At 39.3% G+C, this 18,301-nt stretch overlaps 1 protein-coding gene and 1 long non-coding RNA gene across 2 annotated transcripts in view; one reads left to right on the top strand and one right to left on the bottom strand.

The window, feature by feature from the left end:
* Positions 1-18,301, top strand: part of Fam241a (family with sequence similarity 241 member A) — a 29,126-nt gene that overhangs the window by 633 nt on the left and 10,192 nt on the right. The gene's annotated exons all lie outside the window — the stretch shown is intronic.
* Positions 8,053-18,301, bottom strand: part of LOC132656902 (uncharacterized) — a 46,934-nt gene continuing 36,685 nt past the window's right edge. The window contains exon 2 of the long non-coding RNA XR_009594695.1: positions 8,053-14,310. This is a non-coding gene — a long non-coding RNA (uncharacterized LOC132656902). The remainder of the gene's footprint in view (positions 14,311-18,301) is intronic.

An 18,301-nucleotide genomic window follows, 5' to 3' on the forward strand; every position in this document is an offset into this window, starting at 1 on the left:
CAGACAGACTAGACAGAGACACTGGATACTTTCTTAAGTTCTCTGAATTTGGCGTCATTGTGCTATCAGTTACCCGCGAGATTAGACGAGCTGTTGAATGTAAAAATTGCATTCTACGTGGGACGATATATATATTTTTTCTTTCTTTCTTTTTTTTTTTTTTTTACTGGCAGTTACAGCTATTAGCTACTCAAAAATCCCCCCTATAAGCAGACCTTTAGAAATCACGTGAGTAAGCCGAAATCAATGGGAGTAATCAGTTCATACCTGTTTCTTGTCATCGCTCTCCACATGTCCTCCAGTATCACTAAGTGTAGGATACTAACAACATACATTAATAAAAATAAAACATTTCAACATGTGACTTAAGAAGCAACAATAGTTCTCTGAGCTTTGGGCTTGATCACGTGGACAGTAATTGTTCATCTGTGTGACCCTATAGGAACTAGTGTCCGAAGCTATTAATTGGTAGCTAGGAGATCTTGATAGTTCCCTTCCTGGTGGTGTTTTCATTTTACGCACCACGCATGACTCAATAGATAAAGGTCTTGATTTCCTCTTACCTTAGTTGCTCAACTGGAAAAAAAAAAACAAACGACTGACACTCCCTTTCCAAAAGTAAATGTGCTTTTGTAATGGCACATGTGAAATACTTTCCTTAATGACTCCAGACTTCACCAATGCAGTGACACACACAGCATCAGGAATTGTAATCTTACTGAAATTGTTAACAGAACTAAGAAAAAGAATGAAACAGGAATTAAATATACATTCCAGAAAATAGATACCCTATCACTACCTGCTTCCTACATGGTGTCGTGAAATTTCATTTTCCCGTACTCCTGAGACGTACTACTTGTGTCATTTTATATTTGCTACATAATTTACCTGTATGCCCTAAACTCTTGAAATATGAAGGAAAAAAACACACCCAAGATGTTACCATATTAGTACCTGGAGACTTCTTATTAGGAAGTCAGAACTGGTACAGCCCGACCCACTGATGCAGAAAGCGAACTTTTATGATCCATTATATTTTGGCAACAGTATCACAAAGCCTGTTTACTAGTTTGTTTGTTTTTTTAACCAGCTACAAATGAAATTTAAAAATCAATGCAATGACTCACAGAGCTGTTTTTACACAATATCTGAAGGAGAATTAACAGTTAACAACTATAAAAACATTCCAAGGAGTAGAATTAATTTTTCATTATGGAGGTATATTCTCTTGGTCATTTTTTCGGTTGGTTTTAAGGGTACCAGGACTCCAAATTATAAATGAAATAATTCCGGAAAATTGCTTCCTAAGCTATTTAAAATTTACGCAGAATTTTTCCATAGAATCGATGATAGAAACCAAACAGAAGCACAACTGATTAGCTTGAGGTGAGGCAGAGGCCGTTCTCCTGCGTTGAGCTGGTGCTCCAGAGCCTCCGCCTCCTAGACCGTGACAGGAAACTGAAGACCACAGCCCTCCAAATTTTATGAAATGCCTTCTTCTCTTGGGCAGGGCCAATTTGGAGTGTTCCAGAATCAGCTTTTTTTTTTTTTTTTTCTAGTTCCTAATCCTATGTATTGTATCTTCTGTTTCTGTTTCCTTTTCTAATAAGAAGCGGGTATCTCCCCTGGGTTAGTTCCCAGCCTAAAGTACGCACTAGGTCTCTCCAATCCCTGAGGTCTTCTATCTGAAAGGCCCGTTCCCCCAACCTGAAAGACCTGTCTACACATCTGCACAAAACTTCTCTTTGCCTTGTTGTTCCTAAAACACCTGATGAAATGCACCTGATTTTACGTGCTCCTGTAATACTCAAATACTGCTGTGCATACAGGCGGTTTGTTAATAACTAAGTCATAGTTGGCATTGTGCTTCACAGTGTGTCCTTAGCTGGTTCTCCATCTGAGGAAAAGCTAAGTCACAGGCTGGCCTGAGTCTTTCCAGGCAGGATGATTGACAAAAGAGGTCTGGTTAAAATCAGGTTGCTTCAAAAGGGAAGCCTATTGAAAAGGAAACTGTGTCTAACTAGAAGTGTGTGTTAAGCCTCTAAGGATAAGCAAGGGAAGGAGCAAAGCCTGCTGCTATCCAGGCTGAAGAGACTGGGTATAGATAACTATGCCAGGTATTTTGATAACTGTGTTCACGAGCAATGATCTACCTATATTGTTATGCAGTGGCCGCCTCGTGGTTTTATGGAAGATAAGTGCTCCCCTGGGCAGCTGGAAGACTAAATCTCTCTGTGTTTTCTTCCATGTCAGTGCCGTTTGCTTATACACAGCCTAGATCAAAATTGACAATAACCTGAGATGGCTATGTTTACCGAAAGCCTGGGGCAATCCCACAGTCCCTAAACTGACTTTAGAAATATTAACTTTAAGGTGTGTATGGTAGTATAAGTAATGTGTACTTCAAAAATTTAAAAATGCCCATGAAGAAATTAATTACTTGTAAGGAATTACTCCAAGCAATACCCTGAAATCCAGCACTTGAGGTTACTGTGTCACCGTGTTTTGGCTTAAGTACCCATGCAAGCACCGTGTGCTTCAGCAAAGTTCTCTGTCCAGTCTATCCCTGGGAGGCCTGCCCTTTTCTGAAGGGAAAGAGGAGTGGATCTGGGTGGGTAGGGTAGAGGGAAACTGCGAAGAGAGGAGGGAAGGGAAACTATGGGATGTAATATATGAAAGGAGAATAAAGAAAAAAGAAAAAGAAAAAGAAAGTTACCCCATCTCAGGAAAGTCCCATGAAAGAATGACTTTTCGAGCTCCCTAATAGTCTATTCTCCTAAAAGTGCGCACTTACGTGGCTTCAAACTTTCTTTCATAAATAATACTGTGTAAAAAAAAAAAATCTTCTAGTAACCATCACACTTCTGTGTTGAAATGGATTCCTGGAAATGGAAAAAGTGGGTCAGAGAATCAAATTCCTGGAAGTGGCTTGGAACACCCCAAAGAAAGCACCAACAAGTGTCCCACTTTTTTATTGTCGTTTTGTTTTGTTTGCTTTTTGTTTTTGAGACAGAGTCTCACTGCGCAGCTCTGGCTGTCATAGAACTCATGTAAAACCAGCTACCCCTGAACTCACAGAGATCCCTCTGCTTCCTTTAAAATAATGATGCTTCATTTCTGGTTTTTTGCCTTTTGTAATGCCTAGAATTTTACAAAGGATGATACTAAAATTTAAGTAAATAAGAACTTCCATGACAGTGTTTCTCAGATTTTTCACTAGAAAAATAATAGGGTAGACTATATGTCCTATTTTGATATATCATTAGAGATAGGATTTGCTATATGGATTCTGGATCCAGAGTACATAAGTTTGAACTTATAACTGAAGCTTTAGGTGAGTTAATTAACCCTCCTCTGTAGGTGTTAGCTACTTTATTTGTATAATGAGAATGATAATTATGTCATCCTCGTAAGAAGGTGGGAGGAGCACACAAATTAATAGTATATGAAAAATACTCTTAAAGAGGTCCCTAGTACATCCGCTAGCATGCAGGTGTTAGCTGTTAGACCTCATTGTCAAATAAGCCAGAACTGGAAAAAGAATATGACAGAAGTCGTTTTTAAGATTTTTGACTCCCACGGATAACAGGGAGCCCAGGCGGAAGGTGGTCTGCAGCAGCACTCTGAACATGAGAGCATTACGTGTCATTTTTTGCTAATAAAGATTTGCATGCCGCTAATTTGAAGTACAGTCTGACACTTGGCGTCTCTTGACATATTCTCAGGTGGTGAGGTGCCATGACCACAGACCACATTTTTGGCAAGGACATAGAGGAAATATAAGCACACCAACCCACAGTATTCTCTGCAGTTGCCCTTTGGCATGGTGTCCGTAATAGATGTACGTAAGGAAGTTACTTAACAGTTTTTCCTTAAAGTGTGTGCTTGAACTCTTGGTAAGGCAAGCATTCAAAGGCATGATAAGCCACCAAGGTAAGGAACCTGCTTTTGAAGTTATTTTGGTATTAGTTTGTACCAGAGCAGAAGAGAACCCAGGTCTGTACTCCAAAGCCAGTTCTCTTGTCTTACATACAGAGTCACCATCATGGTGAACAGTGTCCGATAGCGCTTTTGCTTTCCCTTAGATTATGTCGTCTCTACAAATGTGGTTTCACATCTCTTAAAAGCAGCTTGCAAACAATTCTGCTCACATACTAAGATTAGATGATGATTAGGTCTCAGCTAAACATGGTTTTATGTTAGGAACCATGTGACAACACGTTGACACTTTTGGTTGCTGATATGTGTAGTAGGTGCTAACAGGTATCCAATGGAAGTGGCCAAGAATACTGCTAACCAGCCTATACTTTAGAAAACAGCCCCCTTGAATGGTTAGTTATGATTGGCGACATAACCGGACTAAGAAAGAAAATAAACTAGGTGTTGTAATGCACACTTGTAACCCTAGCCTGGGCTACACAGTGAGTTCAAGTTCAGCTTAGACTGGGTAGTGACTGAGACTCTGTCTAGAGAAGAATGCCTAGAAGGTTAGCAAAACACATTTTTGGGTAGTGTGCAAGTCACAAAAGGTTATAGATACATTGTAAAGCTCTGGTGAATGGATAGTTATACTGTGAAAACACTGGGAGGTGAGGAAAAACCCTTTGGATGCCTCTTCTGCTTCTGGCTGCCTGATGCAAACTGTCCTTTCCCAAATCCTCTGCACCCTAGGTCTAAAACCATGAGCCAAAATGAATCCTTACTCTATTATAAGGTGTCTGCATCAGGGACTTTGGTCAAGTTGATGGAAAGGAACCAGTACCTCAGCAAAATATTACCTGGCTTAAGATGTCAGCCATGCCAAACTCTACCCAAAAAATTCTCCGAAGGATTTAGTGCCCTGAGTTGTTGAAAGTAATTACCCTGCTAGTCTGTGTCCCAAAAAAGAGGGGTAAAAATAGTTCATTTCTTGTCTATACTTCCAACAGATAATCCCATTGAACCTTTATCTCTGTGTCTCTTCCAGTACATCTACCTAACTTGCTTTTTCTCTTCTCCACATTCTTTCCTGCATTTCTTTCCATTCACCACTACCACACCCTCCTTTTTCCATGTCTTCTTCCCCTTTTTACTGACATTATTATGAAGGATTTATAGTGTGGTCATCTAAGTTTGAACCCTGGCTTTGCTGCTTCATTAACCTGGACCTGATCACCAGCTGCCTCATTTGTAATAGGGTAGTGCTATCCGTCTTTACAGGGACATATACTTTACACGAAATGTTCAGCACACAGTAGGCCTTCAGTAAGTGTTAACTCCCTACTTCTGCTTTTTGATCCCTATTTTTCTACCTTCTCCTCTGGTTCTATTTTATTCACCACAACTAATTACATCATAGAACTGCATTTTGATAAATATTATTCTCTACTTCATGGAATTAATGTTATCTATTGAATAACTGTTCCAAATTTCTAAGCTAAAAAACTAGATAAGTGTTTTATAATTCTCTAAGAAAAAAAGCACTCACCAACTTAAATTTGTTTTTTTTTTTTTTGTTTTGCTTTGTTTTTTTTTTTTTTTTTTTATGAAGATCCTAAGTTGATCTTCCCCCCTTGTATGTCACTAATCTTTGACAGGAGAAAGAATAACCCCATATGACAGTTCTCAGTTTCCTACTTGAGAAATAATAAAGCAAGATTAAAGGGACAACTGAAAACAGGCTGCCTCAGGGAGCATAACTGGAAACCTTTCCTTACACCTTAGTCTACTCTCCTTAGTTTTTGTCCTCTGAGCTCATGGTCTTATCTTCAATAGCAGCCATTTATCTGCAGAAACCTATTGGTTATGGGTGTGTTTGTGTGCCTGCTCCTGTGTAAAGGAATTGGAAAGACATTTGAAAATTTGCTTAATCTGAGCAGATAAACTGGATTTTCAATGAACTTGATATAAAATATATTTTCTACTCTGTGATCTAATTTTCTCTAGTATCTAGAGGACTTTTTATTTTTCATTTAACATCATTGGCATCTGTGCTTAATATTGGCACAGGAAGAAGAAATGACCTGCCCTGTTTGTGCCTGTTTTCCTGCAGCAACAACTGCAGCTTATCAGCATTCTGATCAAAGGAACATAGCACAAGTGTTTTGAACTTTGGAAAATGAAGAACAAAATCATTCATATCTACTATTGAATTATAATCTTAAAAGAATTAAACTTTTGTTATATTTCCTTTGATATATTTCTCTGTAATACCAGTTTTTTATTCTTCCAATTAGTTAAAAATATTTTTATTCATATTTTTACCTATATATGTGCAAATTGTCTACAGGGATAGAAATTTAAATCTGAGGTCTTGTGTATTACCAGTTCCCTCAATCTGATTCAGAATTTCTCATTCCATAGTTCCAAGGTAATTTTTCATATACGAGAAAGTAACCTTACAGTGCTACAAACTGAGAATTGAAAAGACAAGTTCCCTTGTAGGAAAACTGTTTGACTTGAGCTGATTTCTTTGTGACTTACAGTGTACATACTGTATAGACTAGTCTATCACTAGTTCATACAAAGCCTTTTGGTAGGAAATCCGGTCTCACTCCCACGGGTAGATGCTGTTATTCTCCAGACTGTAAGATGCACTGGTACATCACAGGACAGTTACAGAAAATCATGGCATGCATAACAGACTGAAGGTCTCTCGGCTGAAAACCTAAAGTCCTCCAAAATTCAAGTATGATGAGATGCCACAGTGGTAAATTCCACACCTGAACTGAAGGAACAGATCACAGTCTCAATAACTCAAGTACACAGGGGAAAAAAAAATTAGGCCTGGCACCGTGGCATATGCCTGTTATCGCAGCACTTGGGGAGGCAAAGGCAGGAGGATCTCTGTGAGTTCGAGGCCAGCCTAATCTACAAAGGGAGTCCTGGACAGCCAAGGCTACAGAGAGAAACACTGTCTTGAAAGAAAACAAAAGCAAACAAGCAAACAAAAAAAACCATTTATTTACTCTTAGGCAGAGTTTATAAGTTTTATTTTAAAACAAGTAAAATTTATATTTAGAGGTGTGTCCTGTCCCATTATTTATTGTATTGATTAGTTATGTTACAGTTACAATGTAATGATATGTCACAATGTAATGATATGGTACAATTGTGACATTTCTGGATGTTTCTGGTTTTATAGAGGCAAAGTCTTTAGGCACTCTCCATTTGATTACTGTTTTAAAAATTTTGGTTGCTCTAACAACCGGGCCATATACATATCCTTACATCATAGTGAACATTTATTGCCTTAGAAAATTATTATAATAATTGTATTATAGGAAGTTTTCTGCATTGTTTGTTGCTTGTTTTTGGTTTTGTTTGCGTATGTTTCCTTGATAGCTTTTCATCTAGTCAATCAAAAAATTGGGGTGGTCACCTACTATTTTCCAGGCCCTGGTCTAAGCTGAAGTACAAATAAATGAAAATATGTTCAAATTTCTCCTCTAATGATTCTGATACTATGCAGAAAGGAACTGGTCAGTCAGTGGAGTAGTGTAGGTGCCGTGAGAAATTCAAGTCAGGGAAGGTGCCTAGTGGTGATGGCGTGGGTGGGATTACTGTTTAGAATGGGGTGACCACAGAAGGGTCCACTGAGGTGATGGGTGGTGAGCAAGAGACCTCTCAGATTTGCTTTCATTCTCTTGGAGGGTAGAGCCAAATCTGAGGTTCCCTCTTAGTAATTGTGCTGACACAGTTTCTTAATTTTTTTTCTCACCCATCCTTTTGCTTCTCTGTGTTTTGTTAGTATTTTACTCACTTGCTTCTACCGTAGCAGGTTCGAATCCTTCTAGAAAGGATTTGAAAGATAAGTCAATCGTGGACATGTTTTAATTATTATTATGATCATCAATATATATGTGTGCAGGGCACACATATAGCACAGTGGAGGTCAATCAACACTTTGTGGAATCACTTCTTCCTTCCAGCTTTGTGTGGGTTCTGAGATTGAACTCAGACTGTCTGGTTTGTGTGGCAAGCACCTTTATTACCTTTTGAGTCATCTCCCTGGCCCCTGGACTTGTTTTAGTCACTTTTGGTTTTTTCTCTCTCTCCCCCCTCTCTCCCTCCTTCTCTCTCCCTCCCTCTCCTTTTCTACCTTTTTTTTTTCTCTTTCTTTCTTAGTGTATTTCTTGAGAAGCGGGGAGATTGCTTAGTGGTTCAGAGAGTTTGCTGCTGAATCTGGTTTGTTTCAGTCATACCACCACCTCAGTGGCTCACAATTACCTGTAACTTTAGTTCATAGGATCTAATGCCCTTTTCTGGCTTCAGTGGGCACCTGCGCACATGTGGTACACACCCATATAAGTGTAAATAAATACACATGAAATAATAAATCTATTTTAAGTGCATTTCTTGAGAATTATAATCATACCTCATGATGCATTTGTTAAAACTTTTGTTTTGTTTTTAATGCCTAGTTATAAGTTTGGTAGGAAGGGATTTAGAGGTTTGATTCCTCATTGAGAAGGGACGAGGATGTGAAAGAAGATATGCTATTTTGAGTAGAGCACATTAAATACACACACACTCATTTTTAAAAACACTGTGGCAGTGTTTGTTGGAATGAGTTCAGAATTTGTTGTCAGAATGTTCCTGCCTTCAGGCCTGGCTGACTGATTCTTGGGAAGTCCTGCAGTGTGTGTCAGATTTCAAGAGCCTAACAGCACATATTGTGATGAGGAAGTATCTGAGATATAAGTACTAAATAACGTTATTGAACAAATAGCTAAAAAAAAAAAAAAAAAAGGCAGTGAAAATTAAATGATACTGATTAAACTTAAATTACAGGAACTTTTTTTTCTGAATAGATGAAAATTGTTCTCTTGGCCATGATATGATTTAAAAGCATTTTAACTGAGTGTGGTGTTGCATACCTATAATCTCAGTACGTGAGATGTAGGCAGAAGGATTAGGAGGAGTTCAAGGTCATGCTCCACCACACAGCAAATTTGACACCACCCTGGGCTAAATAAGACCCCGTCTCCAAAAACAAAACAAAACAAAAACCCATCTTCATCTTTACAAACTATATAAGCATTAAGAGTATCATTATAAGCAGATGAAATTTCTACCCGCAGAAAGAGTAAAGTGAGTAAGATCACATTCTAGTAAATGGCATGAGTTCTAACGTATATCTCAGAAGGAAATGACTTGGCAGATGTGAGTGAAGGATTAAAGAGGAAGATGACTAGAGGAAGATGACTAGAAAGACCAACAGACTTTTTAGTTACACTTCAGACAGCGTTGGTCACGAAGGCTGGGTATCCTGGAAAAAAACAAACTGAGAGCAAGTGATCACTGAGCTCAGCACTGAACATGCAGATTTGGGGTTTCTGGCTCTCTGCAAGGAAATGTTGGACAGCACTTGAACAGAGCAGAACAGGGCAGCACGAGCTCAGAAACAGTGCTCAGAACTGTGACTCTTGTGATCACAGAGGGGAGGGAGCAGTGTTTAAACGTGAGGGTCTGTTCCTACCTTTCTTCATACCCTAGCAGCTTGGTGGCAGGGCGCTACTCGCCTTGCTTGTGATATGCAGCCAACCATTTGTCAAACTGGACCAGACTGACTAAAGGGCCTGTTTGTTTTGCAAACTTACATGTTACATGAATCAAGGATTGTGAATCATCAGACTTAGAGTTTAGCAATCAAAGTTAGGTGATACTCTGGTACACCATGAGCCAGAGTGTGGTTTCTTGAAAGAAAGCAGTCATCAGTTGTTCTAGCAAATTGTCAAGTCTATGAAGGCTTGTTTGCCACAAATGGGGCATAACACATCCTGCATAAAATGCAGGTGCAAAAACTTGTCACGAGGAAATGTTTTTAGGTTTAGAATGTAACTATAGACTGTGGTTCTAAGAAGAAAACGTCTTTTTCACATCATCATCATTCTCCTAAAACAACTATAGACTCTAATAAGCCAGTTGATTTTATTTATATGTGCTATTTTTCAAATTTTTCCATAAGGAATGTGGTAAACCCATCTTTTTAAATCATTCTATTAACTATTAAGGTTAACATACAAAGTAAAGAGTTTCACCATGCCACTCATTTGTTCCTCCCTCCCACTGACTCCCACTGTCCTCTACCCCTGCTTCGAGTTCCTTCCCTCCTCCCAGCAAGTCTCCACTTCTGCTCTTTTCACGGGTATTCCGTTGCCCTCTTTCCCACCTTCCTTAAGATGTCTTCCTCCGCCCTCATGATCTGTCTTCTTTGTTTGAGACCCACACATGCATACACACACATGAACAAACACAGTTTTAAATCTAGGCTCCACATATAAAAGAAAACTACTACTCTTTCTGAATCTGACTTATTTCCCTTAACATAATGGTTTACAATTCTAGCTATTTCCTGTAAATGTCAGTTTTAATTTGCATTTTCCCAATGGCTAAGGATGTTAAACACTTTTTCAAGTATTTTTTTGGTCACATGCATTTTTTAAAAGAACTGTCCAGTTCTTTTGCAGTTCTTTCTATGCCCTTGTTGTTAATCCCATCTAATGTGTAATCAGCAAAGATTTTTCTCCCTTATCACATTTTATTTAGAGTCGTTGTAGCAGAAACAGCCTAGTACGGACTATAAACTTACCTCTTAGAATTTTCTTTACTTCATTCTAAATGTACTGGTAAGCTGTGCTTGTATGGTCAATGATTCTATGAAACTTTAAATTGCCTCCCTTATTTCCTTAATGACCCATTGGTCATTCAAAAGTGTTTTGTTCATGTCTGATGATTTGTGCAGTTTCTGTGGGCCCTCTTTGTGTGTGTCTGTGTTTACGTGTATGTGCGTATGTATGTCTTTGTCTGTACGTGTATGGGGTATGCATTCACATGTGTGGATCCACTTTGGGTGTTACTCCTCAAGACAGTGAGCCACTTGAACCTGGAATTTGACACTCAGGCTAGGCTGGCTGGCCAGAAAGTCCCCAGGGAACCACTTATCTCTGCTTCTCCAATGTTACAGTTACAAGTATGCCAACCACACCTGGCTGCTAATGTACATGCAGGAGGCCAAACTTAGGTCCTCATGTTTGCACAGCAAGCACTTTGCCAAATGGTCCAGCTTCCCAGCCTGTCTGTGTTCTCTCGGTTTTTACTTTTGTTCCATTGTGATCTGATAAGATAAAAGAAATTATTTTAATTATATTAATATTTTTAAAGCTTGCTTTTTGATCTAGACTTTGTTTTAAGGAGGGATCAGTTTGTGGGTACTGAGAAAAATGTATACTTGGGCGAAATATTCTGAAAATATCTATTAATTTCATTTGATTTGTTGTAATACAACTGATATTTTCTTGGTTTTTGTTTTGTTTTGTTGTCAGTTTTAGTGACCTCACTAGAGGTGAGGGTGGCATTTTGGAGTTACCCGCTGCTTTCTTGTCCAGGGCCATTTGACCTTTATGTCCATTTTGTCCCTTAGTTGTTTGTTTTATGATATTGGAACCCCAACATTAGGTGTGTATGTGTACCTACAACTATTATATATTCTCCAAGAATTGTTCCCTTACTAGTATGTAGTAGCCTGCTTCAGCTTTTCTCAAGAACTTTGGGTTTATATTTCCTTTACCAGGTATCAAAATAGTTATGCCAACATGTTTGGGGTTTCCATTCACTTTACAGCTTGTTTTTCATTCTTTAACTCTCAGTCTGTGGGTGTTTCTTGGAGACAACAGATAGCTGAATCTTTTTTTTTTTTAAGGTTCAGTCAGCTCGCCTGCATCTGTTGATGAGTTGAGGCATACTATTTACATTTAATTTTTTTTTCCTGAGATAATTACTAATTCCTGTAATTTTCTGGGTTTTTTTTCTTGTTAGATAGATTGTTGTTTGTTTGTTTGTTTGTTTTTCTTTTTTCTCCTCTTAGCACCAGGAGTGAGCTGCTGGACATGAAGGATTCCTTCCCAGCTCTCATTAATTCATCTGCTCCTCTTATGAAACATGTTCATATGAGAGAGTCTTTCTTTCTTCTTTCTGTGTGCTACTCCTCTTAAGTATCTTCTGCAGTGCTGGCTTGTAGTCAAGAATTGTATTCCCTGTGCTTGTCTTGCTAGGTTCTTTTTTTAATTAAATTTTTATTTTTATATTAATTACAGTTTATTCACTTTGTATCCCAGCTGTAGACCCCTCCCTCCTGCCCTCCCAAAGTTACTTTTCCTCCCTCATCTCTTCCTATGCCCCTCTCCAAGTCCACGAATAGGGAAGGTCCTTGTCTGTCCATTTTAAGGGATAACCTTTTTGGAAATAGCAATCTTGGTTGGCAGGTATTTACTTTCTGCCTTTTAGAATTGCTGATAAGACATCTGATATTGATGTTTCTGCCTCTGTGTGTGACTTATTTTTACCTTACAGTTTTTAAAATATCTTGAATTTTTTCTTAGATTCATTATGTGTATGTGTGTACTTGTGAATGTATGCCTTCGGGGTGAGGGGAGGGGGTGTCCTTTGGAGGCCATAGAAGGACATCAGATACCCTGGAGCTGGGAATCACCTTGATGTGGGCACTGGGAACTGAACTGGAGTCCCCTGGAGAAACAGCAAGTACTTTGAACCACTAAGCCATCTGTCCAGCCCTAGATTTTTATTTTTGATATCTTGGCTGTAACATGGTATGGAGAAATTTTAACTTTGTCATATCTCTTTGGGTTTCTGCGTATTTCTTGTATTTGAATGTTGTGTGTTTCTCTAAATTTGGGAGGTTTTCTGCTATAATTTAACTGAATTGTATCTTTAGTGTTTATCTTCCTTTTCTTCCTACTTTCCTTCCTATGTGTGCTTAGGTTTGATCATGTCCCAGAATTTTTTTCTGATTTTATTTTTTAATTAATTAATTAATTCACTTTACATCTTGATTGCAGTCTCCCTCCTTTCCCCCCAATCCCTCACCTTGTACACCCCTCCTTGCCCCATTCTTGCTTCTCCTCGTCAGAGAAGGGGGAGGTCCCCCATGGGTTCCAACTGCTCTGGGACATTAGGTTGCTGCAGAACAAGTCTCATCCTCCCCCACTGAGGCCAGATAAGACAGTCCAGTTAGGGGAATGGGATCCGAAGGAAGGCATCAAAGTCAGAGAGGGCCCCACTGTAGTTGGGGGAATCCACATGAAGACCAAGGTAAGCATCTGCTAAATATGTGCAGGGCACTTAGGACCAGTCAGCGAATGCTCTTTGGTTGGTGGTTCTGTCTCTGTGAGCCCCCATGAGCCTAGGTTAGTTGTCTCTGTAGGTCTTTGTGGAGTTCTTGACCCCTTGGCTCCCTCATTTCCCAAACTCTTCTATGTGACTCCCCAAGCTCTGTCTAAAAAGTTTGGTTATGTGTCTCTGCATCTGTTTCCATTGGCTGCTCTGGGAAGCCTCTCAGAGGAGTTATGGTCGGCTCCTGTCTATAAGCACAGCAGAGTAACAATATTGTCAGGGGTTGGTGCTCTCCCATGGGTTGGGTCTCGAGTAGGGCCAGTTGTTGGTTGGCTGTTTCCTCAATCATTGCTCCATCTTTGTCCCTGCACTTCTTGCTGGCAGGACAAATTTTGGTCAAATTTTGTGAGTGGGATATCCCAGAATTTTTAATTACTTCAGTCAGGCTTATTTTCTTTCTCTGTTGATGTTTGAATGTACTCTTCATTCAGCCTTGTCCTCCATCCCTGATTCTTTCCTCCATCTGTTCTTTCCTTTGCTTGGCTTAGTGTATTGGTAATGCCATTCAGTGTGTTTTTGATTCATTTGTTCCTTTTCCAACATTTCTATTTGGTGGTTTTTGGTTTGCTTAGTGTCTGGGGGAATAGGTTTATTATTTTCTTTTAAAAAAAATCTCAATTTTCTTGCTGAATTTTTTTTTTGTTGGTAACTTTTTCATCCATTTTGCTGTTTTTTTTCCTTTATTTTCCTGACTTTTCCTCTTGAGCATTGCTGGCTTTCCCTCCCAGGTGTTAAGTTAAATATCTTTGCTTCTTTGTATTCCCCTTCATATCACTGATCATTTTTACCAGAAAATTATTGAAATTTTCACCAAGCACTTTGCTTATTTCAGTATCTTTGAATTCAGTAGTTATGATCTTCTAGAAAAGCTGTTTTCATATTATTTTTAATTCCTGTGTTTCAATTTTAACATTTCCTTGTTTGAATATCCCTTCTGTTGTTTTGGCATGGGATCTTAATGAGCAGATTAACAGTCTCAGTCCTCAGTACTGCCCACAAGGACATAATAAACTTCCATATCAGCAACATCTGCTCATGCAAGAAGTAGAAATACACTTAAAGCCATCATAGCCACTAATGCATCACCAGTGAGTATACGACATTTGGAAGTCAATGACTGAGAAAAAGGAAGATGACCTGGAAAAGGAAGAGGCAGAGAAGCAAGGTTAAAGAATTGAAAGGAGGAAGAGTAGAATGTTATAGCTGAGAAGGGAAAAAAAGCAAGAGATTAGGGGAGAAACGGGGAAAAGCAAAGCCAAGACATCTCAATAATGAAAGTGTCCAGAAACAAAACTAGATAAATGTAAAAGCGAGCAAAAATTAAAGCATTAGTATTTTCTTTTTAAAAATTTTTTTTTTTATTTTAAAAGGTGGGGCTAGAGAGATAGCTCAGAGGTTAATAGCATTGGCTGCTCTTCCAGAGGTCATGATTTCTTTTTTTTATTATTTTAATTTTTATTAATTACACTTTATTCACTTTGTATCCCCCTGTGGCTCCCTTCCTCTTCCCCTCCCAATCCCACCCTCCCTCCCCCTTCTCCACACATGTCCCTCCCCAAGTCCACTGATCTAGTCTACCAGGTTTCATCAGGAATAGCTGCATTGTCTTCCTTTGTGGCGTGGTAAGGCTGCTTCCCCTTTCTCAGAGGTCATGGTTTCAATTTGCAGCAACCACATGGTGGCTCACAACCATCTATAATGCTGCTGGTGTGCAGGCATACATGAAGACAGAACATTGTATACATAATAAGTAAATAAATATTTTTTAAAAATAAAAAAAGGTAAAGTCAAAACACTACTACTTATTGAGGAAGATAAAGGGGGAATCATGGGGTACAAAGGTTAAAAAAAAAGACATTGCCCCATAAAATGTGTAAGTGATGTTAGATGAATGCATAAAGGGAAATAACAAAAAAACAAAATCAATGTAATACACAACGTTAAAATCCTGTTAAACATTGAGTAAAAATAGGGGACAGCGATTAGAAGATATTGGGGAAGTCAGTTTAAAGCACGGAGGGGGGGAGGGCGGTTAAACTTGTGGATTCTTCTTTCCGTGATCATGTCTGTGCTGGACAAGTGTTGGATGTCCACCACAGCTGTCTTCCAATAGCCGCTTGCTTGCTTTGTATACCAAGGACCTGTGGCTGATGTTTTAGCTGGAGAGTGTCTTCAGTGTGCATGAAGAGTATAGGAGCAATCACAGCAGTGAGGCTGGCACAGGCACAGGTCCTGTCTTCATACTTTGAAGTACTGAGCGCTCCACTGGAGTGATGCAGCCTTTGTATCAAGTATACTCCAGGAACTTCTGGTCTGAGGCCTGTGGGAGTCACTTCTTAGCAGTACTTCCTCTCTCAAGATGGCTCCAGGCCCAATGAGTCATAAAACATGACATGGGATTTCTCTCCACTACTGACCCATCTGCCAGAGGAATTACTGTCTCAACAAAACCCACAAGTGGTTTGAGGATCCTCATGGACTTGTACTGAGGGTAGGGCTGCCCAGATGTTACCTGGTTTACCTTTTGGAGGTTTTGTTTTCCCCTCCCACAGCCAAGGAACACCAAGGAAAAAGCTGGATTCAACCTTACTGCATTGCCCATCCTGTTTTTCTGGTCTTTCCTGATACCTTTTCATTCCCCTTGTGGGCTTCCCAAGCTCTTCCTTTTTTTCTCTCCTTGGAAATAGTCTGTTTTTCACACTCTGATTCTGCTTCCTTGGCTCACACAGAGGCAACTCTAACCTGCCATCTCATACACAAGCCCTTCATTCATTCCTCAGACACTTTTCTTTATCTGCAGGGGTAGATCCCTGCAGATTCTTTAGTGCTGTAAATAATGAAAAGCTACTAAAACCGCCCCCTCTTAGACCAATGATTGATAACTTAGACATTTCACTTAATAAGAGTTACATGGTGCTTATTTCAGAATAGCAAAGAAAAGAATCAACGAAGTCACTAGACTTGACAGACAGATCAGTTCTCAAAGCAAGAAGCTTTTCTTGTACAGGATGTAACGAGCAACTCCAAACATCGCTGTATCAATAGTATTTCTGGACACTTTTGAAAATTATCAGACTCATTAAATATTACTGCCTTTGATGAAATGAACCCTACTAAAGGCCTTAGAAATTAATGAGAAATGGGGTTTAAAGAAACTTAATTCTAGCAATGAGCTTCATATTTCAGTATTTTTTTATAAATGTCCCAGCATATTCTAAACCATGAGGAACAGAGCTTATAAATGTCTGTAAACTCTACTTCCTTGACCTCAGAACAAACTGGAAAACTATTCTAAATTTATTTAACAGAAGAGTATTTACAAATCATAAATTTTTTAAAAATATTTTTATTTTTTAAATTTATTTATTTTTTAATTATTTAAATATTTTTAATTACAGTTTATTCACTTTGTATCCCCCCTGTACCTCCCTCCCTCCTCCCCTCCCACCCTCCCTCTTCCCAAGCCATGTCCCTCTCCCAGTCCACTGATAAGGGAGGTCCTCCTCCCTGTAATTTATTCACTTTATATCCTGACTGTAGCCCCCTCCCTCATCTTCTCCCAGTCCCACCCTTCCCTTCTTCTTTCCCCTCTCCCCCTCCCCTAGTCCACAGAAAGAGGGAGCCCTCCTCTGTTATCATCTGACCCTAGTCTATCAAGTCTCATCAGGACTGCCTAGATCCTCTTCCGCTGTAGCCTGGCAAGGTTGCCCCGCCAAAGGGGAAAATCTTTTTTTAATTTATTACATTGAAACAGCCTAAACAGCAGCATCAGGGCTTTCAGGAGCTAGCCCTCATCTAGGTAAAATGCTGTCGTAGCTTCTGAATTCACAGTATGCTTACCTGGTTTTTCTCTGGAGGGAGGTATAACGACTAATATTCATCTATTTTAGTTCAAATTTAGATCTTTTCTTTTTCTTCTTCACTATAGGAATAAAAGGTATGTGTTATAGTACAAAACCCACAAGTGGGCAACACAGGTGGCCAGTGGGCAAAGCACTTGATGAGCAAGTCTGATAGCTTGCTCTGGATCCCCAGAGCCCACATTCTAAAGAGCTGACACAGTAGCATGCACTCCTGTTATCCTAGCATGGGCCTACTGGGAGGTGGGGAGCTGAGACAGGAGAATTGCCAGAAGACTGTGAGCCAGTTAGCCTGGTGTGTGCAGCAGTGAATAGCAAGAGAAACCTGTCTCAGACAAGGCAGAGGAGGGAGTCGACGTTATCCTCTGACCCACCGTACCCTGGAGTAATGTACGCTTACGCATATAAACACAGACATGCAACAAAACATGAGTATATAAATAGGAAGCCAGGATTTTAAATGTAATCTTAAACTGAAATAGTATATTTAGAAAAGAGAATATAAGAGTGAAAAAGATTTGGGTCAATTCACATGAGAAATTGGATGGACGGTTATTATGAGGTAACTGAAGGGATTTGGGAATGTGAGGCAGGTACTAGGAGCCATGAGACATGGTCTTACAACAAGGCATGTGAACACAATGCTTACCAACAACACATGGCAGCCTAGCAAAAATGTGGAGACTGGAAGGCTTTTTGAGAGGAGTGTGGAAGAACAATTCTCTTTAAACTCATAATTGTGATGATAGACCAAGGTCCTAAGTTGCAAGGAGAAAAATACAAGCTGAAAGAGCCAAATATATAAGTAATTCAGAGGCTTTCAAAATTCCCAACTCCTTAGTAACAACACTCATGTGGTCATCTTCCCCTTATGTGTAGTGCTATGTCCTATTGTTGCTTTGCATGTGTGTCTCCTTCCAAGAAGGTAACAAGGCATTTTTCAAAGCAGCCTTTCTTTGGAGAGCTTGAGTGGAATAATGGAATGGATTAAGTGGAAAAAAAGATAAGTCTCAAGCATACAAGGCCTTAGCAAGTGATTTCTTTGCTCCCAATTTCTTTTTCTCAGTTTTTTCTTGCTCTTTTTATCTCTGTAAGTATAATGGATTAAAAAAAAAATTATGATGTCTGTAGGCAGCCTTGCCATAATCATCGGAGCTCACTCTACAGAAGTTGTTTGCTCTGAGCTATTAAGTATATTACTACAAAGTTTGGTGGTGGTGGTGGGGTGACCATTATTTCTGTTTGGCTGAAATACATTTCTGTCTCTA

The sequence above is a fragment of the Meriones unguiculatus genome, chromosome 10 (assembly GCF_030254825.1).
Source record: "Meriones unguiculatus strain TT.TT164.6M chromosome 10, Bangor_MerUng_6.1, whole genome shotgun sequence".
NCBI classification, from domain to species: domain Eukaryota; kingdom Metazoa; phylum Chordata; class Mammalia; order Rodentia; family Muridae; genus Meriones; species Meriones unguiculatus.